An 8177-nucleotide genomic window follows, 5' to 3' on the forward strand; every position below is an offset into this window, starting at 1 on the left:
CTCTTCCTGTGTAGGACACTCGAAATCATCTCACCAATCACTCCATGAATGACTCTATCTCGCTAGCTTGTGAGATGAATTCAATCCTTGTATAATTTATGAATAATCTTATGATTCCATGTTTGTTTCACTGCAGTTGAATTCGCCGCAGACAGCCTTCCTCCTCATGCTACTGGTGGTTGTAGTAGAGAGATTTTTACTTCTAGTGTCATTAAGCAGGCTATCAGTCCGACCCCTCAGTTTGATGAGAATCGTTTCGAGGAGTTCCGTCGTTTGATACGAGATGTGGGCCTCCGTACACTGCGCCAACTGATTATTGATGCCACCTTCACCGAAGACTCTATTTCTACTCAGGCTTTAGAGAAGCCTGATTATTTATTTGGAGACCATGTTGAGGATCCGGCTAAGCTGATTCTTGATGATGAGCACTAGTCGAATAATGATGGAGGGCTCCTTTTATACATTCCTTCTATTCCCCGTCAGCATTCTCTCGTTCATTTGGAGACTCAGGCAGTGCATCGACAGATGTCCTGGAATCTTACCGATGATCATGTCACGCCCTGTGCCCGTGGGTCCGTTGGTGCGTGCAAGCCGTGAGACCCACCTAGTATAACGCGCTGTTTGGCTCAAACCACTATCAAAATCGACTAGCCGATGTTACACTTGAGTCTTTAGCTTCACTATATAAAGCCTTAATTTTTCCCTTCACTCACCGATGTGGGACTAATCCTCTCTCTTGGAAAGGTCACTGTCAAACTCACATAGGAATGTCACATTCACCCCCACCTTACAAAGGTGACGTCCTCGTCGTGACATGCAATTAGCACATCCCAGACTACCAGGCGTTGTGGACTGTAGAGGTAGCTCCTATGGGCTTTAGAGGTGGCTCGCACCACAAGGTGTAGCACGTAGCCCCGCATAGCACTTAGCTCCATACTTTCGGCTGGCAACTGCTCTAATACCATTTGTCAGGACCTGCGCCTGCGGGCCCGTTGGTGCGTGCAAGTCGTGGGACCCACCTAGTGTACGCGCTATTTGCTCAAACCACTATCAAAATCGACTAGCCGATGTTACACTTGAGTCTTTAGCTTCACTATATAAAGCCTTAATTTTTCCCTTCACCCACCGATGTGGGACTAAACCTCTCTCTTGGAAAGGTCACTGTCAAACTCACATAGGAATGTCACAGATCATGACCGAGTTCATTATGGATTTATTTCCCATCATAAGTCCCCAGGTTCTGATGGATATAATTATATTCGCGGCCTTCGATCGGGGATCCTGGGCCTTGATACCGCGCCTCTGGACGAGGTGTCAGCAGCCGCCCCCACTGTGAGGAACCGTCTGGCCAAGCTTGGGAGGAAGTTACCTCTAACAGAGTTCAGATGTTTTGGTTGGGCCTATTCGCCACCCAAGAAGTGGTGGACTCGTATGACCAGTTATGTTTTGGGACGTTGGAGAGTGATATGAGATACAGTGGGTTGTATGCGCCCATACGAGCCACCATGTATAGATTCCCGGTCAGCAGTCGTCATTTCCTAGCGCTCTTAGAGACATACATCCCTGATAGTAACACTTTCTTTACTTGCAGTGGAGAGTTGGGGTTAGCTCTGCATGAGATGCACAAAGTTTCTGGTCTTCCAATGGGAGATTATCCATATCAGAAGTACTTTCCCTCGAACCTACAGTTAGGGTGGCTAAAGAAAGATTCTCCTGATATGTATGACACACTTTGGGACCTTACGTGTCATTATCATATATCCCTAATCAAGGTGAGTCCTCAGGCGAAGAGGAAGAAGCAGATCAGTTTGAAGCAGTTCGTGGATTATTTATTCCAGCATTTGAAGAGCAGTACGGGCAAGGCCATTTGTGAGTTGGTCCATTTGACACCTTCTGCTATTAATGAGTTAATTGAGAGGGCCGAAACTTGTTCCTTTACTACCGCTAGCGCTGAGGGAGCTTTCCCTGCAGGGATTAAGTTTCGGACGTTCCTTTGTCATGCTCAGAAATCCATTCGACCTAGGACTCTACTTGCGGGCTATCTCGCCCTCTGGTTGAAGAAGTGTGTCATTCCATATCAGTTTTCTGACGCCTTGCCTATTAGGATCCTTTTCCCCGTCGTTCAGTTAGCTCACGGGAAGGATCTTTTTCTGCTTCCAGTGATGGTTGCCGGCATTTATTGTGGGCTTAGGTATTTGGTCGATGGTCTTACACATATGGGCTCTGAGCCGTCGACCGAGCTTCTTTCCGTAAAAGTCGAGCTTCTGTATACATACTTGATGGCGTGGCTTGTTCTTCACTACTCCAATTTGATGTCGGCACCTAGTACTGTTGATGCCTCCGTTCCTTTTGTGCAGTTGTTAGAAAGGAGCAAGTGGTTTGGGAAGACATTCACTGATGTACAGCGAGAGCTTCAAGTTCGTAAGAGAGACATTCACTGATGTACAGCGAGAGCTTCAAGTTCGTAAGAGCTGGGAGTTCTTCAAGTGTTTTCCTCACTTCTCGTGTACAGCGAGAGCTTCAAGTTCGTAAGAGCTGGGAGTTCTTCAAGTGTTTTCCTCACTTCTCGGGCCGCTATGATGACATGTTGATTGATGAGGAGAAACCAGGGGCCGGTCGGACTTCCCTTGACACTGGTTGCTTTCGTTGGTTGGTGAACATCTGTGTTGGATATCTCGTCCTTCGAGTAAAGGGTTGTTTCCATATAGAGCCTTATCTTCTGTGGCATTTTGCTCGCCAGTTTGGTTATGACCAACTATATGTTGGGAACCTGAGCCGGGGTCTGAGGATTGAGGGGGGTTTTATTAACGGTGTCCGAGCATAGCTTTGGACTATGACGGGCTGTACTGGAGCCTATTTCGCTCTTCCTTCATCCAAGCGCAAACTATTGCTTACTTTCCTCAGCTGCAAGTGGCGTCTTTCTGCCAATGAGCTTCTAGATGTGAAGAGCCTCTCAGAGTTGGAGGCTGAGCACTTGGTTTAGACTACCATCAAAGCTGCTCGTAAGGCCGAGCTTTCGAAGAAGCGGGGGAAGAAATCCGTCAAAACCTCCCGTTCGAGCAAAGATCAGATGGAGGATGATGAGGAGCTGCTTCTTATTGATGATGAGGATGAGACTTCTGAAGAAGAGTTTAGGGACGCCGACGTTGGAGTTGACAAGGAAGAATCTGAGACAGGTCTGTTGGACTCTTTCTTTTCGGAGTTGATAGATCTGGCGTTTCTTCGTTGGTCTCAACGCTATAGATCTCAACCGGCTCTTCCAAAGCTAGAATGAATGGTTTTATTTACTTATCCTAACAAGATGACTCTTGTCACTCCAGGTAGGATAGCTGATGAGCATGAGCCTCTTATTTTCCATTACACAAGATCACGATCTGGCGCTGAGGCTTCTGCACAGGTTGGGATGTGTACTAAATTTACGCATGAGCGACCCATTGGTCCTGTAGAGGGTTGTCCTCCGAAGCGGAAGAAGACCACTCATAAGTCACATCTTGGTCAGCGCGCCTACGAAGTAGAGTCACGAGGTACCGTAATTACTCGAGCTTTATGCAGCAAATGTGCGATGCCATTCGTGATGAGCCCACGGATGTTGAAGCAAACAGAGATTCTAAGCAGGCTGATAGCGTTGAGCCGAGGATTCTACGCCCAGGTATATCTAACATTGGTAATACACTAGTCGAGCAGCAGTTAAAGGAGTTAGGCAACTTGAAATTTGTTCCCCCTTTAATCACTTCTGTGCTTCATTCTCTTTTAGACAAATTGAAAAACGCGAGCACGAATATCAGGGTAGAAGAACCTCCTGCCACTACTACAGGTGAATCTGAACTTCCCTATTATGCACTTTAAGTTCTTCCTTCTTTTCTTTTAACACTTGAACTCTTGTGTAGATGCCGCGCCGGAGAGACCGATTGAGGATGAGGCCTTTTCTGGTATGGGTCTTAGGGGATTTAGTGAACACATGTTTGTCTCAGTGCCTAGTTTCTCGGGATCCGACATCAGGTTACTTACTGAGATGTTAGCAGAGTAGGCTACCAGAGAGGCTGCAGGACCATCCGTTGAGGGTAGTTCATCTGCAGGTATACATCTACTCTACTCTATGACATTGTAACTCTCTAGTTGGCTGATAGGGAATTCTAATTATAGGACCAGACACTATAGGGAATTCTAATTATAGGACCAGACACTAGGACTGATGCGGCTACGATTTCTGACGTTCCTAGTTTACCTGAGGGTGGTGGATCTGCAGGTATGCATATAATCCCCCACATTGTCATTTGTCGAAATCTCTAGTAGACTAACAAAGAATTGTAATCATAGGACCAACCTCGGGGACTGATACGGCTATGATTTCTGGCATCCTTAGTTTGCCAGATGGTGGTGGATCTGCAAGTATGCATATAATTCCCTCCATCGTCATTCTTTTCTTTTGTCCAAATCTCTATTTGACTGATAAAGAATTGTAATCATAGGACCAGCTATCATGACTGATGCGACTACGATTCCTAGCATCCCTAGTTTGCCAGACGATGGTATCTCTTCTCCGAACACAACGAACATTACGGAATTACCTAGAGGAGTTGACGTACCTTCGACAATCACACCTGCTACCTTTCCTGAGTCTGCTGAGATTGGATTGATGGAGCCTAGTACAGGACATCAAACTGAAGGGACCTCTGTCGGCGCTGGTAAGCTTATAATTCGTTCTGAATTTCCCATTATATTCTAGAGTCTCTTACCCTTCTGCGCAATTACTTGTAGGGTCTCCACTGTCTCCATATGAGTGCGTCCTAGCTCTTCTAGCCGATCCTGATCCCAGCAGAGATATTTTCTGAGTGGATCTTAGTTATTTCGTCAACTTTTTTGACGGAATGATCGAGAAGCTTCTTCATCAGGGATATTGCTTCGATCAGTTTGGGTGTTCTCTTGCCCGATACATGTCGATGCTTAGAGAGGAGGGATATCCTGAGCTAGCTGATTCTCTCACTGCCGACTTTGCTGTTCTGGAGTGTGAATTCCGAGAGTTAGAGGAGCTGAAATGATACGAGTGTATCTTCTCTTCGGGAGCTTAGCGATCCTCATGGGAGCTTGAGGATGGATGATTCTCATGGTATCTTGAGAATAGAGTAGAGGAGTCGTGGACAAAGTCGTTGGAGGCGGCAAAGTCAAAGAATTCAGAAAAGAACAGGGAAAACAGTATCTATTGCTGGCCGGTCGACTGCGCATGGCTCTGCGGTCGACCGCGAACATGCACAGGCTCAGCTTTGGCCTCTGGATCTTTCACAGTCTACCGCGATGGGTTCGGCGGTTGACCGCCAAAACCCTGTAATGTATTTTCAGCCTCGAGTGTTCGGTCCGGTCGACCGCACATGGTTCGGTGGTCGACCACGTGTTGGGTTTGGGCCTGGGCTTGTTTCCTGCACTGTTTAGGATTTCTATTTGATATAAATAGAAATACGACTTTTCTAGGGGGTTTACTGAGATTGTAATCAGAGAAGAGATCAGGGAGGTTGTTCATTGATCTAGAGAGATTGTGAGAGAGAGATTTGTAACCCAATTGATTCTCATAATCTAGAGAAGGTATTTTCCTTCGCCCAAATTATAATCTTGTGTTCTTCTGTCATTTTCTTCACACCACTCTTGATAATTCTGTGATCAAGAGTGCTCGCACGACAACTCGTATCAAGTTGGTATCAGAGCATCAGACCCTATGAAGGGGGAACCTGTGTATGGTCCTTACTCGATCGCAATACAAGAAGCTTAGTGAGATCCTTATTTCATTGGAAGAAGTCCAGGTTTTAAGGAAGAAGAAGATGGCTGAAGGAGACAATTCAGCGAGGATTGATGCATTAGAGAAGCAGATCGCGACGATAGGTTCGACTCTTACACAACTCATTAGTCTTATCCATGGAGGTGACAAACAAGGTGAATCTTCTTCGAAGAAAATTGTTGAGTCCGATGTGGAGAGAGTAGATTCAGATTCCGACGAGGAGGAGGAGACCGTTAAGACTGTGTTGCATCAAGGGGGTAAAAATTCTTACCAAAACCTGAAGATTGACTTCAAGGTTGTGATTCCTATTTATGATGGGAGTGTTAACGTCGAGAGGCTTGATGACTAGATCGAGCGGATGGAGATGTATTTTACACTTTATGGCTACTCGTCAAAAGAGAAGATTGTGTTCGTGACTTTGAAGCTTTCAGGCACGCGTTGACGTGGTGGAAATCCTACTGCAAGCAAGAGATGAAGGCGGTGTCGTGGAATAAGTTCAAGGAGTTACTAAGGAAGCAGTTCTATCCGGTAGGGTTCCTTGAGGAGCGTTGGTACATGTGGTATGGCTTGCGTCAAAAGGTCAATCAAACCGTTCAAGAATACACTACGGAGTTCTAGCAGCAGGCGATGGTCATCAACATTACGACAGAGGAATATTCTGTGTTCATGAAGTATATGGCGGGATTGAGCGATTACATCCAGAAGGAGATGAAGTTATTCACGGTGGAATCTATTGCAGAGGCGAGTGTGAAGGCTATTGCCATCGAAGGCAAGCAAAAAAAGAGCAACAAAGCAAAGGGAGATGCAAAGCAAGTTGGAGGCAAGTCTAGTGGTTCTCAATCTAAGGAGGATAGGAAGAAGGGTGATCCAGGGAAAACAGGGCTGATTTGTGGTCATTGCGAGAAGACAGGGCACGTAGCTGATCGATGCTGGGAGAAGTATCCTCATCTCAAGCTAAGAGGATTGAAGAAGAAGGAGGAGAAAAAGGCATACGTGATAGCTTAATGTCCGAAAAAAGTCCCGGGGATGACAGAGCCAAACAGCAGTCTTAACCTTATGGCGGGGAAATAGACCACGAAGGAGGAGGGTGACCCGAGAGAGCAACTCTTTGTGCTTAAGTTACAAGTGAAGATCAATTTGGTTTATGCCATAGTTGATCTGGGTAGCGAGAAGAATTTGATATCCGAGGCCTTGGTTTAGAAACTGGGTCTGAAGATGGTCAAGCATCTGAAGCCCTATCCATTGGGGTGGATTCATAAGGAGGAGAAACTGAGTGTAGTTGATCAATGTACTGTCAGATTTACGCTCCATGAGTCGTATATTAATGAGGTCACGTGCGACGTAGTTCCATTGGATGTTTGTCAGATTATACTGGGCAATCCGTACTTATGGGATAGATATGCGATCTAAAAGTGGTGGGCTCAGAAGTATACATTCACCAAAGGCGGTGAAAAGTTCATATTTTGTTCGGCGTCTCTTCCGAGGGAGACAAGCTTGGGGACGGTGACGCGAGCGAAGGGGCTAGTGAATATAAGCAAGAAGTTTGTCTCGCTGTGTATTAGACTTCCAGAAAAGTCCATCGATAAAGGATTGCAACTTGGAGCGAAAGGTGACTACGACGAGACGCGGGATGGATGAGTTGTTTTTGATCGAACGTCGAGACCGGATTCCTTGCAAGGCCAGGTGGTGTAGAAAAGAAGTAGGGACTTGCTGTTCGCGGGAAAAATTGTTGCTTTCTTCATTAATGATTCCATTGTACACTCTTGTAATAGTCTATCGATTACAAAGATCCGGTCTTTTTATAAGATCCGGTTACAACGAAAATCAAATTAAAAAGAAATGAAAATTACAACTTTGTTTCCTTGTTTGTCGAACGAATCACGAGCTCCTGTTTTGCGGTCGCTCGCTTTGTGGGTTCTTTGCCTGCGCCGGGGTTGTTTGCCGTGGACCACCGCGGGATCTAGATCCGGTCGGATCTACGCTGTACAACGGGTATTATTTCACGAGGGAAATAATAGCCGGGGAGGATTGTTTCACCAAGGAAACAATCGTCCAAATCTCGGGATCAAAGACCAAGCTTTGATCCGGAGTATGCCTGCGTAGATCTGAGATCTGATCCTCTCGAACACCTGCCTTATTTGACGTTGATGATCGCCGAGCACCAGATCTGGATGAGCAAGTCCTTGATGTCCCAAAGTTGAGATCTTTTTTAGGTTCTGAGTCTCCAATCCTGCAGGGCTTCGCCTCCTCCAAAATCCAACCTTCTCAAATGAACAAGGGGGTGGCCTATTTATAGGCTACCCTCACTGTGCCTTGGGCACAGGGTGGCCGGCCACAAGTGGCTCGGCGGCCACCGAGCCACCTATAGGTGGCTCGGCCACCCACCGAGCCACCTTGGTGGCTCGGTGAG

Source organism: Asparagus officinalis, chromosome 10, assembly GCF_001876935.1.
Source record: "Asparagus officinalis chromosome 10, Aspof.V1, whole genome shotgun sequence".
Classification (NCBI taxonomy): Eukaryota; Viridiplantae; Streptophyta; class Magnoliopsida; order Asparagales; family Asparagaceae; genus Asparagus; species Asparagus officinalis.